The 15,482-nt window shown below is 41.7% G+C and overlaps 1 protein-coding gene across 3 annotated transcripts in view; it reads left to right on the plus strand.

Annotated features, from left to right (window-relative positions):
• The first annotated feature begins 411 nt into the window (after window positions 1–411).
• Window positions 412–15,482, plus strand: part of SETD3 (SET domain containing 3, actin histidine methyltransferase) — a 66,032-nt gene continuing 50,961 nt past the window's right edge. For all 3 annotated transcript variants that reach the window (XR_003572182.1, XM_027892403.1, XM_027892404.1), the window contains exon 1: window positions 412–482. The gene's annotated coding sequence lies outside the window, so the exon portion shown is untranslated. The remainder of the gene's footprint in view (window positions 483–15,482) is intronic.

Below are 15,482 nucleotides of genomic sequence, written 5' to 3' on the forward strand. Positions count from 1 at the left end.
GGAGCGCGGCCTCTCAGCGGCGGCGCGGCCTCCGCGCCCTGTGCGCCGCCATCTTGGGAGCCAGCCTACGCTGCGCGCTGCGTCATCGCGCCGGAACGGGCGTCTCGAGCGAGGACGGCGCCCCACGCCCAATACCGTCCCCGCCAGAGGCCGCCGAGTCCAGCCGGGAGCGCGACGCGCTGACGTAACCTCGGGACAGACCAATCAGAGAGACAGAAGGGGAAGATCGCCAGCTGCGACAGCCAATAGAAATGCCAAGGCGGGTTTAAATGCCGTGGCGTTTCCCAAGGCCGGCTGTGCTAGCCTCGCTGCGGATTGGTCCCTGAGGATGCTGGAGGGGGCGGTGCGGCCAATGGTAGAGCGGGGCGCGGCGGAGGGGCGGGGCTCCGGCCGCCCCTCCCTCCCGGCGCGGGCGGCGCGTCCGGCGGGGCTCGGGCTGAGCCGCCGCCTCGGCCCGCGGAGCGCCCGCCGCAGGGAGGGAGGTAAGGCCGGCCCGGCCGGGCCCCTGTCCCGCCGCAGCCCAGAGTCCCGCAGGGCCCACGCCCTTCCCTGCAGCCCACCCGGCTTGGCCTCGCCCCTCGGGAGGCGCTGCTCTCCCCGGACACCCCCTGCCGCCGCCCCCGCCTTCCCCTGCGGGGTAGGGCCGGGGCCGGGCCGGGCCTCCTCACCTTTCCCCTGGCCCCGCAGCGCTGTCGCGGCCCCGCTCGCCGTAGCCTTTCTCCCCGCCCGGCCCGAGGGGCCCCCCCGCTTGTTCTAGGCCGGTCTGAAGTGAGCGAGGCTGCGGCACTGGCGTTTCTCCGGCCCCATCCCCCTGCCCCTCCCGCAGGCTGATCAGAAACTAGAGTAAAACAAATGGCTTAAAGCTGCTTTCCCCGTGATGTAATTTTTTTTTTTTTTTTGTCTGTGTGGTGCGTGACACGTTTTGAATGATTCCTACTCCAGCTTCCCGGAGAGGCACCCGTGCCTGCAGCGCTCGGGTCTGACTCAGTGTGTGGCTCCTCTACCTGGAGAGGAGTGCTCTACTTCCTTTCCTTTCTGGCCCCGTCTGCAGCCTGCTTTAGTAAAGGGGTTAAGACTCTGGAGGAAAAAAGGTGGAGTTTAAAATTACAGTTAACCATCTAAAGTGTTTATCCTGCTGGGGCGTTACTCCTGAAATAGCCTCGGTGTTCTAGGCTTCCCCTGTTGCCACAAGAGCTGCTGAGATGGCCCATCTCGTGAAGCCTCCCTCCTCTTCCTCCTTACCCGGCAGCACTTGGTTAGAGTGGCTTAAGCTGAGGCTGTGCCTTGCCTTTAGTTCTTAGCAACCTCCTAAGTTTTGGATTTGTTGTATGGGTTTTTTTGCCATAAGGGGATGTTCAGTCATCGAGACAAGCTCAGTTCTTCCTCACAGTTTAGTTGAAGGCTGCTCTTCCCCCAGGCTTGGTGTCTGCTCTTCTGGATAGACTTATCCATAGCACGTAAGCTTGCTCAGGAGATCAAGTAGAAAGCGAATTGTCTTTGACCCTTCCAAGAGCATGTAATGTAAGCAAGCACCTGTCTCTTCAAGTGACAGCTTTGTTCTGAGAAAATTGCTACAAATGTTAGCTTAATGTCTCACAAGTGTTTTCTGCTATCACTTGTTGTGAGCTCGTAACTCACAACAGTGAAACATAAGTATTTTGTAGGTGAGTAAACAGCTGTGGCATTCTGTGTGTCCACTATCAGGTTCCTGGTATAAAATAGTAAGCCAGTGTGCAAGTTGTTAGAGGGAGAGGCGTGATGAGCATGAAGGCGGGGGTGTTTCCTGATATGTTTGCTCAATTAAGTAATTTAATATGGTAGAGATTCAAGTGTGCCAGCTTGTGCTTCAATAAAGTTTACAGTTATGTTTAGCAGGCTGGATTGAAGCACAGTTGAAAATACATTCTTGGCATGGTGTGCCAAGAAAGAAATTTAGGGTTTTGGAGGAAGAAATGCCACAAACCCTGGAATCATTTGTAAATCTGGATGTCACTATTCCCAGAGATGGTCTGGTCTCTAGTTGAAATCAGATGTACCATACCAAAATCAGAAGTCTATTTCAAGGCACATCAACTAAAAGTAAACCATATAATGCTTCTCTGCAGGCAAAAGTGTACATCTGGATGATATTTTTATCGTAATAAATATATTCTGTTTAGACATGTCTAATGTATCTCTGTAATACGTCATAGTGGTGCTGATTAATTAGTTAAAGTGATGAATGGGGTGGTTTCAGTGTTCTGGGGGTTGCTCTTTGAAAAAGAAAAAGGCACTTTAAGGGCACTGAAGATCTTGGGGGATCTGTATCTTTTCAGGCTGTCATAGTGCCCAGTGCTTGTTAAAGGAGATCTCACAATGCCTGTGGCTTAAGCATCGAGAGCTTTTGGAGGCCTGGGTGGTTCTGTTAAGTCTGACCATGCTGGTGGCTGAAGTCAGTGTGTCTTTGCTTCCTTCTCAATGAGGAGTTATATTTTACACAGAGGGGTTAATATTTCCTAAATTAAGAACATATTTAGGGACATGTAAATAAAAACGGTACAGGAGGGATTTTAATTCTGCTCAAAAGGAATTGAAAGAAAAAAAGTTTATGGGAGTCTTCCAGAGGAACAAAACTCAAGCAAAGAAATGAAATGGCAAAAGTGTTTTGGTGAAGTGGTAGAGTTTAACAGCTTCTCTTCTGCAAAGAGTAAATATTTTTTCTTTCCTGGTCGAATAGCTGGCTCAAGAGAGAGGCAGGGGAGTTATTAATCACTAAGAAAGAGCTTGTTTCCTGTGGAGCAGTTAGTAAACCATCTTCCCTTAGAAGATCAGTGAGGTGTTTATACTAAGAAGCACCCTTTGTGCCTAAGAGAGCTTTCATGGATGGTGAGGGGACATAGGGACAATCCTGTAGTAAATAATATAGATCAGAATTAGCAAACCGATAAAAGTGATTTTAGAAATACATTTCTTTGAGCTGTTCTCTTGGATGTGCCATTTTTCTTTGCCCTTCAGCATTTTGTGTTACCTTCAAATTAATAATTTCTTACCAGAAGTTTATATTTAATTCATGAGGCAGTCTTGTATTTAGTATCTAGCTAGGTTCAAATGGGTGGGGCAGAAACAATGTCAAAATGACAGTACTTAATTTTTTTAGCAGATTAGGAGTATCTTGAGCATCCCAAATAAGAATATTGTCAAGACATATTTTTTTGATTCTAATTATAAGAGTAGGTATTTTGGAATTTGATTCCCAACGATTAGCTAATTTTTTTGGAGTGGTGCTTTTTCTAAAGTGCATCAAATAAACATCTACCTAATTTTAGTAACTTCTTTTGATATTATTCTGTAGGTTTGGCTTCGTCTCAGTATCACAGTAATATTTATATACCATCATTCTTTCCTTAACCTGAAACCAAAATGGGATTAGCAAAGTTTGTTCTTTGCAGGAGAGATGTGTGCAGTGTATACAGCAGTGGTTCAACCTTTCCTCTTTTCCATATGCTTTAGGTTTGTGCTCATGTTGGCAAACCTGTGGTGGTACAGCTCATTATAGCAAATGGGATTATTAGTTGGACTCTGGCCATCCTTTGCCAGTTAACTTAGAGACACTTTAGTCTCTTAAGTTTGGTTTTACATGGCTAGTAATGTTTTAACCTGGGCTACTAATTGTGAAATGTAAGAAAGGATCTCTCAAATCTGAAAGTACAATGGGAGCTCCTTGCTCCATAAAAATGCCCCGTTAGTGTTCTCTCTTTGAAGAGGCTTGTGTTTGTAGTAATTAAGATATGAGTTCATGCCCAAGTGTATTTTAACATTGCTTTGCATTTTTGCTCTTGCCCTTCCTCTGCTGTAACCTTCTTTGCTCCCTTTTTCTGTTTTTAGCTGCTCTGCCCTACATTGACTCTTGCTTGCATTTCTTCTACCAAATGACTTACTCTGGTTGCTCCATCTACCCCTGTCTGTCCTTTACCACTTCCCATACTGTTCAGCAAGTCTGCTAATGCTTTTTCTTTCTTTGAAATAAGGAAGAATTAGAGCTGTAGTATTGCATTTCAATTCTGCTGCTCTGGCCTGGTAACAGACCCCAGACCTGTCACTGCAGGGAGAATTCCACCTGTATTTCTAGCCTGGGCTGAAACATGCAGAGATGGGAATTAGTGCTTGAGATCAGTTTTATCTCCAGTGAGTACATGCAAACAGGTGTTTACATGCCCTGAAGTTGGCCAGATGTAGGTAAAGCACAAGGCAGAAATAAAGGAAAAGGCATTTTTCTGAGAATGTATCTGCTAATGTCCTATTAAGTATCAAAACACAATGTAACTTCAAATTTGAGAGAAGGATTTTTACTTTTCAGAAGGATTTATTGAACCTGATGCTAAAGGCTGTTATATATTGGGGGATGACAGAAAAGTATCTACTTCCTGACTTATTTTATTCTTGGATATATTCCCAATATCTCTGATTGAATTGGCTGACCTGTCCTGGAAGTGCCTGAACAGCAGTGCTTGAACACCGTGGTTTTCTGCCAGTGTCTTAATGTAGGCCAAAGTTGTTTTTGTAACTGAAGATGGGCTATAAACTCCATCGGTTCTATTTAGTTGCTTTTTAATTGTTTCTGTTAAGAATGTGTACTGAAAGAAGGGGAGTCCATCTCTGGGGCTTTTGTGTCAACAGTCTGATTCTAGCCGTTTGCATGCAGATCAATTTGTAGGTTGTGCTTTTTATATGCTTGTATATATTTTAGGACATCATATATAATGATGGAATTGTCTTAGTAAAACTAAGTCTCTTACATTGCAAATGCAGCCTGTATTTCTTAGTTAATAAATGTGGCAGAATCTTTCTTTACCTTTAATGCTTTACAGCACCACTGCCCAAAGTTTTCATGTAGTGTTTTAGTAGAGTAGGAAGAGGATATGATGTGTGGGTTTCTAGTTCCATGGAACCTGTGTTGATGGTCTCATGGAACCTTCCATATGCTGGATCTTGCTCAGTGTGCCCGTTCTGATGGTAAGTTAAGGGAATATGAGTTACTTCGTGGGGAGGGGTTGGTGCCAGCCAAGCATGAGGTTGTTTTCTGCCTGTGCCAGGTCCTCTGGGAGTTGGATTAATTGTGTTTGTGGCCACTCTTGGAGGTACTTAGTTATCTTTACCTGATGACAGAGTTTATAGATGTAGCCACATAATAACTTCAGGAACGGAGAGAAGGAGCTTTTGCATTTAAAAACTTCTGCAATTAATTGTTTCTGACAAGGACTTCTGAAAGGTCTGGTTTTACAGGTTTGCCTCTAGGTAGTTCAAGTGAACAGTGTCTTGGTGTCTGCAATTATATAATTTGTGGATCTGTGTGTATACTTTGTCCCCCTCTTCAGGTCAACTGCGAGGGTGATAATCAGTGTTAGTCCCAGTATTAATGCCTGTGTGACTGGCCTCTAGCTGAACTTTGTGCTGTTCACCACAACTTCTTGAACCCAGCAGTGCAGGCAGTTTTCAGTCCACTTCACTGTCCACTTATTTGGTTGGTAATTCATAAGGTTGGCTATGAGTATGTGATGGTAGATGTTGTCAAAAGCCTTACTAATGTGGAGGTGAACAGCATCCACTGCTCTCCCATCAAGGTTACAAAGTTACAGACACAACTTCCCCTTCATAAATCCATGCTGACTATTCCCAGTCACCTTGCCCTTCATTTGAATGGGAGTGGCTTCTAAGTTTACTTCCTTCAGCAGCTTTTCCCCACTCAGCGCTGGTGAGGCCACATCTGGAGTGCAGTGTCCAGTTCTGAGCTCCCCAGTGTAAGAGAGGTGGAGTTACTGAAGAGACTCCAGTAGAGGGTCACCAAGATGATTAAGGGACTTTCCTCATATGAAGAAAGGCTGAGAAAGCTGAGACTGTTCAGCTGAGAGGAAAGAAGCTCAGCAGGGTCTTCTCAGTATGTTTAAATACCTGATAAGGAGACTGTGGGCAAGGCAGAACCAGGCTTTTCTCAGGGCTGCCCAGTGACAAGAGGTGACTAAAACAGAGGATGTTCCCTCTGAGCATCAGAAAACATATTTTTAGTGTGAAAGTGACTGAGTCTCTGTGGTTTGAGATATTTAAAAGCTGTCTGGACATGATCCTGGGCAGCTGGCTCTAGGTAGCACTGCTTGAGCAGGGGGTTTGAACAAGTGAGTCTCCAGTGGTCCCTTTCAATGTGAGAGTTTTCTTTTAAAGCTTGTTCAATTGTTTATTTTCCCAACCCTTTTTCACTGAGGATAAGTCTTAGGTCTCAGGGCCTGGGATTCCTGAAGGCAGGTCTTATTATTGAAGAAAACATAGAGTACTAAAGTCTTTTTTTCTGTCTTTTTTGTCACCAGGTCCCCTGGCCCCATTCCACAGCAGGCTCACACCTTGCCTAGTCTTCCCCCTGATGCACCTGTAGAAGCCATTCTTACTGTCTTTTTTTATACTTTATGTCCCTTGCCAGATTCAACTCCAAATGGGCTTTGGCTTTCCTGTCCCCAACCCTGCTTGTTCAGAGTGTCTTGATTTCTCCTGATTAACCTGGCCCTGCTTCCACCCATTGTGTTTGTCAGGAGTATCTTGTCCATTCGTGCAGACCTCTGACCATCTTCACATAACATCCTGCACATAGGAGCATTCCTGAGGAAGTGATCATTTAAATCTTGCCTCTTAAGATGTTAAAAATGATGGAGTAGTAGCAGAATAGCTTTCTTTCCATCCTTCAGTTTTCAATTATGTACTCCTAGAAGAGGTGAAAGTAGTAAGCCACTAGAGCATATTTTGTGAAACCATGAACAGATGCTTGAGTTAACAAATACCAAGTTATCCTTTTGCATCAAATCTCTAATTCCAGGAAGCTATATAAGATTCGTTGGAGCATCTGATGTTACTTTTTTTCCTAACATAGAATATGATTTATAATTTTGAAAACTGTCATCCAAAGATAGAAGTGTTTAGGCATATAGATGATTTTGTTATGTTGTTGATACCTGTAGCAATAGCATTTCAGGATTTATGTCAAAATGCTTCTGTTTTACTGCTTTGATAGTCACCACAACTTTTTCTGGTTTTAATATTGTTTTTCCAGACTTTCACTGGGCTATACAAAGTTGTCACCAATATGCTCTTCCATTGACTATTTAGAGTGGGATAAAAGTTGATACCAAGATTCATAAAATTGGTTTTCTTAATTCTTCAAAATGAGTGATAAAATTTTCAGGTCTTCCAGTATTTGCTGATGCCCTGCCCATATTTAAAGGTTTATTTATTCAGTTTTGCCAATTGAATGCTTGACTCAAAAGCATTTCTTTATTGCATCTGCATAGTTTTTCTTGTTGAACATGTCATTAGGAAATAGCTACTGGCCTTTATCTAAAAGCCATTTGTTCAGGTTTTAGGTTCTTACAAAAAAACAAAGCTGACTTTTCAAAATAGGCTTACAACCTTCAGACTCAATACTCCACTGCCTTGTACAGACTGTGGCATCTGAGTGGTCTGTGAGCTTTCAGGTGACTTGGTTAGAGCTGCTAGGATTCAGGAAACTGGTAAATGATAAATTTCAACAATCTTGTGGCTCTCTACTGATAACCTCTGTAATCCCCCAGCCCTTTTATAGCTGCTACTGCTCACTGTGAAGGGTAGCACTGCCTGGCTTTGGATATTCCTCCTATGTCTTAATGTTTGGAGGCTGTCTTATATGTATCAGTGGTCTTGCAAGTGGATAATCTTTTCTTTGGAAGCTGCCTTTTTCAAATGAAGTGGATCTCAGCAGGAAGCTGAGCTGTGCATGGGTGAATGTCTTTGCTCAAGGAACTTTGCCTATTGGAGTACTATTTTTAGACTTGCAGAAAGTAGCAAGAGTTGGCTGGTGAAGAAAGAAATGAGTGGCTACTTTGGATGACCACCTACAACGTTTCATCTTCCCCCTTGCTAAGCAGAGTTGCATTGATAGCATATTAATGTGTTAACTCTCCTTAAAATAGAGAAGCATCCATTCCCTCTGGAGTATGCTGCACCTGATTCTGTCAGTCAGGAGCAAGTAAAATGGATGTTGTCAGACCAATTTGAGAGGCTTTGTGCGCTCATACAGTGAGTACACTGATAAAACTGTAAAACAGTTGCAGAAAATGACTATTGGGTTTTCATGTGGCTGTCAGATTTAGATTGTATCTGTTCTCTGCCCCTTTTTCCAAAGGTCAGCATTCAAGAAGTTATTTCTCACTTTGTTCTCAACTGATGCTTTGGAATAATAGTGAGCTCTGTAAGGGCTCATGAAATTTCAATTTTTGCATTTGTCAATGCTCTATTAGAAAATAGAGTTCCTGCTTTCAAGACAATGACAGATACTGTTGTAATTTCCTCCTGTCACTGTAGGGCACCTGTTCTGTACAACCTGTTTCTTGTGCTTATTGGGTCTTTGAATTCATGCCTGAATATGAAAAACTGGCCCATTGCACTTTAAGTCTGGACATTTAGAAGACAAAAATTAAATAGACTAATACAATAACTGCTTGCTCTATTCTGTAATATCTTGGAGTTGTTCTCTGCAAGTGGTTTGGAGGTATGGGTAGAGTTTCATACAATGAACAGTCAATGAACAGTTTCATACGAACAGCCAAAAACTTTGGAAACTCTAGCAAACAGTGATTGCAGACTGAAAAGTATGGCTTATGCAGAGTTTGAAAGTGGGAAGATAATGTGGTGATACCACTTCTTTTTGTTTTACCAGGGTTTTACTGTTGCACTCCCAAGAAAGCAAAATTCTGTGCAACTTTGAGGAACATTTTACCTTCTGTAAAGATAAAGTTGTATCTTTTCCAGAAAACTCTCAAATGGCGGATCAGGTTAATAACAAAAAGCTAGTTTGAGCATGTTTCTGCAGACTTCTGTCCTGACAGTATGTGACACATTGGCCTAAGGCACAGGACATGAGCAGTCTAGTTTTGGAAAGTACTGTTGCTCCCAGAATGCGTTTTTCTCTGGTAGGTAGAGATTTACCAGTTATGACCTGCAGCAAGATGTCAGAGCGGCTTCACTGCACTAGTCACAGTATTTGTATTCAGTTCTGTCCTTTGTCCTCTTTAAGGAAGAATTACTTGGTCTCAGTGGAAGTCATCTCTATCTACAAATTTGCCAGACTAGTAGATAGTAGTTCTTTTTGTGAAAGCAGGAAACTCAGCAACAAGACTTGGGAATCATAATAACACTAACAGCCAATCCTGTCAGGAGTCATGCTGCTGCTTTTCCCCTTGTTCTTGAGATGATATTTGGTAGGAACAAATTTTCATTTTGGGCTGATGGATATAAATTTCATCCTGCAAGTGTTGCAGGTGTAACTTGTTGGTTAATGCAATGTCCAGTTTGTGGTTCTTTACTGCAGAAAAAGTCACAGTGGTGTTCCTGATGAGGCAGATCGGCTCTGGCTGTAGTAGCAGTCCTTGAGGCTGCTGCTTGAACTGTGGCTCCTTGCTGCAGCTCAGGAAGCCATGCAGATCTCAGATGAGATGAAAGGTGCTGAGCTTCCAGAAGCCTGGGACTGCTGAAGTCCAAACTGCTGGAATCTGATGCAAGTGGTTTATCTTTGCTGGTTGTGCAGGAGTGAGATAGCCCCAGGGAACTAGGAATGCAGATACTTAGAAATAACAACATTGAAGTTTCAGTTTAGAGCAAGGCAAACTCAGGCTTCACAGAGGTTTGTGGGGGACTATAGAAATCATTGCAGGTCCATATCTGAACATTCTGGATACCTCTTGTAGCATCTGGTCAATTCTACTCTGGGTCTCAGTGCATGCCTGGGGTTCAAAGGGATGTGTTGGTGACAGGGCCAGGGTTTGCATCAAATTAGGGCAAGAAAACATTCTCAGAAGGCATGTTAACAGTGTATTAGTATACTAGAGGCAGTTATCTTGTGAAAATGCTGGTCAGTTTCTCTGCCTTAATATGAAGAGGAGGGGTTTGTTCAGAAAGTTGTGTGACCTTCCTACATGTGTTTTGGAACTAAGGTGGGCCATGCACTCACCCTGTAATATGTGTAATGTTTCTGCTTTGATCTGTGTTGTCACCTGCAAGCATACAAAAAAGTGCTACCAAGCAGTTCTACCATCATTCTTCTGAAGAGTTTACAGTACATTGTGGTCTGTATATGCATCAGTTATTACTTTATCAAACATCAGGGATGAAGCCAAGTAACAATATATTGCTGCATCTCTCTTGCTCCTGAGAGCCCAACAAATGGCTATATTAAAAGCTTCCTTATTTCAAACCATTGCAGCGCATGCGTAAATGTGGCAGGGCTTGAGGGCTTGAGTTGCCAACTATGAATGCCACAAGATATAAAGGAGCTTCAAAGAATATGCTAATTTGCTTTCAAGGTCTAGAATAAAAAGATCAGAAAACTGCTGGTATTACACCTGAAACTTCTAGACACACTTTCTAGAATAGTCACCATTTTAACCACTAGCTAGGGAGTGGGCTTAAGGCAAGTGGATTTGGAAGACTTTCCAACAGTTGCTAAGCCTTCAGTTACATCACTTATCAGGCATTCATAGCAGAAGCTTCTTAAGTTCTTTCTTTACAATGTGCATAGCATTTAAATGTTGTCAGAAGTTCCTCACCCAACTGTCAAAACAGTATTCTTTTGGGATTTAGAAATGTGGAGTGCTTGGTCTGCCATGGGTGTTTTCTAAGGACACTAAAATCACAGTAGCTTGAAGTGTAGTTGCAATTGGGCTCTCAGCAAAATAAAGCAGCTCTGTAATAAATTTATTGGGAAAATGTTGCTCTTAAGCTAATAAAGAGCATCCCCAGAGTACTTCTTATCACTTGCATTGCAGTAAATCTGTGCATTGCTACAGTTTATACATTGGCAACTGTTGTATGACCTTGCCATATAACAAAGCACTCAGTTCTCCTCAAACTTCCCATGGGTGCACGTGGAATGAATTGTAGTAATGTTCATTCATTGTTTCCACAAATGCCCAGTAATACATTTTTATATATATTTATACAACTAGCTGATGTCACTCTGCACCCAGAGCAGGAAGACAGGCAGGTGTACCAAGTGGGTAAACATACAGCACGTTCCCATGGAGGTGCAATGCCACTCCAAACCTTTTTCGTCCCTATGACCATGAACTTGGTCCTCTTTCAACATGAACTGTCAGGTATCTTTTTCAGAATTATACAAGACACACAATATAATTTAAGAGGAAGCATATTAACTGGTGTAGATATCCCCACGTCTTAGAAAGGTTAAGAAGAGGTACACAAATATCCACTGGAATTCTCCAAACTTTTCCTTGTTCACATTACTTTGTGCTACAGTTCCTGGCTGCATCCTGGAAGCCCTGGGCATTGAATAGGCACTTCTAGCCTATCCAGGTGTTTTGTTTGTTGTGACCTGATAGTGATCCTAAGCACTCCTGGTCAGGGTGAAGTGCCAGCAGTACCACCTCTGACTGCATCTTCAAGGCATTCATTTGCTGCAGAAGCTTGATGGAACAGCCGTGCTTCACTCTTAGCTAGAGAAAAATACAGCAGTTACTTTAAAACTGCTTAGATTCCCTTCTGTAAGAACGGGGTATTCCAGGAATTAACACAAAGCTATAGCTGAATTCAGATATCTATAATTTCAAGCACAATTTAATTGTGCACAATGGGTACTGTCAATTCAGTGTCCAAACATAGGTACTTAAATGGTTTTTTTTTGGTTCCAGCAGTGGTATTGAAACATTCAGCCAATTTAAGTTGTTACAAGACAAGAATGTATAATGAAAACTCGTTTTGAGTGCAAGAATTGCTTATGTTGCTGTGTAGCACAGAGCAGGTCTTAAAGCTTGTAGAAACTTGTTTTCTGCTGTGGATATCATCTTACTTCCTCCTTTTCATTAGTGATTTGCAAGAGGTTTCTTGCCACTTCGTGTACATATTGCAAGGACTCTGTGGGTAGGAAGTTCTTTTAAATGAAAGGGATGTGGTGTTATCTGATGTACAGGTACATCTGCATCACCTGGCTGCTTGGAGGACTAACTTCAACGTGGGAATTAATTATATTAGAAGGACCCAGGAAGTGTGGCCATCCCTTTTATAGGATCTGCTGCCTATGCTGAGATTGGAGATGTGGGTTTTTCAGTATGACTGTCCTACATAATTATCTGATTGGAAAGGTGCAGCCTAGGAGGCAATAGTAAATCATATTGGAGTCACAGTATGTGTAGAAAACAGAGGGAAGGCAAAGGTGTTAAGACAAAAAACTAAGCAGAACTGATAGGAGAATTTTTCAGTGCATAGCAATAATCATGGGCCCAATTGCTACTAGGTTGCTTGAGGGCATTCCACTTAGGTGGAATTATTGTTGCAATTAAACAGTAGTCCTTGGCGTTAAGTGTCTTCAGCTTTAAATCTCTTCCTTGAAAACAGTCCAGTTAATTGGAATATATGTTATTGCCTAGTTTTGTATTATTTATGCCATTGACTATAATGCAATTAAAAAAGGACTTAAAAAAATCTATGCAGTGTTACCCAAGGTGTTTTTTTTTTTTCTTAAACTATTCAGACAGGCTCTGTTTCTTCTGCTCTAGCTGTTACATGAAGCAGGTACAGTAAGTATATAGTGCATGTATCAATATGCATCAATCTTTTCTGTGCATCCTACAGTATTTAGTAATATTAAAAAAATATGATGCTACAAAAACTTTCCTCCCATCCCCACAGTAACACAAATGGAGGAGTGGGTCAACTTCTTGTTAGAAGTTTTCACCCCTTTAAAGAGGTGCTGCCTCTTTTTTGGTGGTAAAAATTGCTATGATTCTTAGTGACCAAGACACAGTTGTAGCCATGTGCAGTGTACATTTTGAGTTAAAAAACGATCCCCATGGAAACTTAGATACCATCATCCTAAAGTTCTTAATTGCATGCAAGGCCTTGTCAAAGCTCTGAAGTATGTGAGCTGTCTTGAGTGGGGACAGAACTTCTGCTCTTAGTTTTTGACAGTGGGGCAATGTAATGAGTGCTACAGTGTTTTGTTGCACCTCTGTTAACATAGTATTGCTGAACTTTAACTCCTGCCTTCATAGTCATCATCACTGACTAATTTTCTTGGTGTTGACACTTTGCCTGACTCCGAGCAAAATACAGGAAATGGTGATAGAAGGTCCCAGTTCTTGATCTCATTGTTGATACTTTGGTTAATGTGAAGACACTGCTAGCATGGGTCAAGGAGTCACTGAAATGATGTGCTAAAATGATTTTGAGCCTTGTTGGCACATTGCAATGGGAAGCAGAACAGCTTGCATTAAGCCATCACAGGAGCTATTTTGGAAATTTGTGGAATATTTAGATCTTCACAAATCAGTTTAAGTACAGCAAAGGTAGTGTGTAATTACTAGTTCATGTCTTAGCATATCAACATTTTTAATTAAGCGTTGTGTAGTGTGTATGTGTACAGGATAACAGGTAAAACCAAAGTAACTTTCTAGCTGTAAGTCTTGTGTAGCTGTGACATACTGGCTAATAAAGATTTTTGGGTCTTACTAATATTTCCATATTTATGGTTTCATCATTTGCGAATTTTTCTTATGTGAGCATTTGGAGGGTAGATCTTGACAACACCTAATCTTACAAGCTTTGTAGACCAAAACTTTTTCAAATTTCTCGAGTAAATTGAGGATGTTTCTTTTGGGATTATGCTGTCATAGCAAACATCTCTTCCACGATAAAACATGTAACTAGTGTTCTCACAAACATTAAGAATGTATTTCATGTCTAGGTTTATTGAAACACAAGTCAATCATGCGACTGTCTTATGCCTTAGTAAACAGCTCAGCTGTAGAATTAAGTAAAAAGATGGTCTTGTTGAAAAACAGATGGTTTTCAAGAACCGGATTTTTCTGAATAAGTACAAAGGCAAAAGTGTTATCTGACAATGTTTTTCTTATTTACTTTGCTGATGGTAACTGTTTTTAAAGCAGTAACAGGTGCAGATACTGTAACTGTATAACCCATCCAGTAGGAGAAGAAACAAAACATTCACTTGGAAGCACTGAGAATATTTCTAATGATTTTTTTTTTTTTTTGGTGCCGGTAAATTCTTCTCGTTAGTGAAAACTAGAGAGACATTTTCAGTATCAGTCCTTTTTTTTTTTTTTCCTCTTTGGTTGTTTACTCATTCAATGTTTAAGAATTTATTCTTAGTCAGTTGCATTTATTTAGATGATTATACTTTTCATTTGGCACCGTGTCTACTTTAAAGAACAGCAGAGCTTACAACAACTGGCTTGGTAGATTCCTTGAAGAAAACAGATGTTCAGGACAAGCAAGTAGCCCAGAGATTGTAGACAGGTAAAGGGATCCTATCTCCTGAAGGGCATAAAATTCATCTGCTGATTGTGAAAGAAGACAAAAGATGTGGGAAGTAAATACCAGAATAAAAAAAAACAACAACATGAGGCTTATGGAAAGCTTATCTCAGGAATACCGTTCTTTTTAAGAAGGGAAAGGGACAACCTATTTCATTTTGCTTTACCTGAGAGAGGAGATGTACAGGTTTTTGAAAGGAAAATAAGAGTGAGTTTGTGTATGAAGTAGGAGAAGCTGACCTGGGTAACTCTACAGGCCTCATGAAGAAGGGAAACTTATTATATTGCAGCTTGCGCCACAATAAACAGGGTGAATATACTGGAGAAAATTCCCTCTGTCATGCTTTTTCTGTAGGTCTCTACCTGCTTTTGATTGCTGTCACTGTTACTTTTCCTCTGGTAAAAGACAGGGTGAGGCGAGAAGGGAAATAAAGAAGGCTAAGATAAGGATGAAAACTGCAGACTTTAAAAAGAATGCAAAGCAAGTTCTGATCTCACTGTTCCTCTGGGAGATGGTTAACGTTGCTCAGTACAATTCTTCAGAGATGGGGAAATATGAGAGAATGTGTTAAGTTTTTTAATCATGAAATTGGGTTGAAAGATCTGTGACTTTAGGGGGTCCTGAATCCAGGGAACACACACTAGAAAAGGCTACCTTGTTATAACCCCTCTATAATCACAGGAGGTCCCACTTCCAAAAGAACTTGCAGCTTAAGTAGAAGAACAGAAACATGGTGGAGGAAGAAAATACACGAACATAGTGAACTGCAATGACACTTGTATTTAGTGCAGCTTTTGGGGCAAGTTTGTAGAGGAAATGGAGGAAAAAGGAAAGGGCAGTGGTAGGAGAGGAGAATTAATAGCGAGAAGAGAAGGGGTGGAGTACAGCAAAGGTGAGAGAGCTGGAGGGAAATGGATTGAATCAGTAACTAATTAGTCATTTATTTAGTGGGAACATTAAGATTAATAGCTTAGGAGTGATGAGAATGTTAATGTGGTTTCCAAGTGACATGATGTAGGTGGTTTTCACAAGAAAACATAGCATTCATTGTAACTGTATAAGCTGAATTTTTCTTAAAGATCACAGATCTCTTCCTCCACCCACACTGTTCTTACACTTCTTGATTTTATGCTTTCTATTTG

The sequence above is a fragment of the Empidonax traillii genome, unplaced genomic scaffold (assembly GCF_003031625.1).
Source record: "Empidonax traillii isolate 1590-97213 ecotype Southwest subspecies unplaced genomic scaffold, ASM303162v1 scaffold349:size579689, whole genome shotgun sequence".
Lineage (NCBI taxonomy): Eukaryota > Metazoa > Chordata > Aves > Passeriformes > Tyrannidae > Empidonax > Empidonax traillii.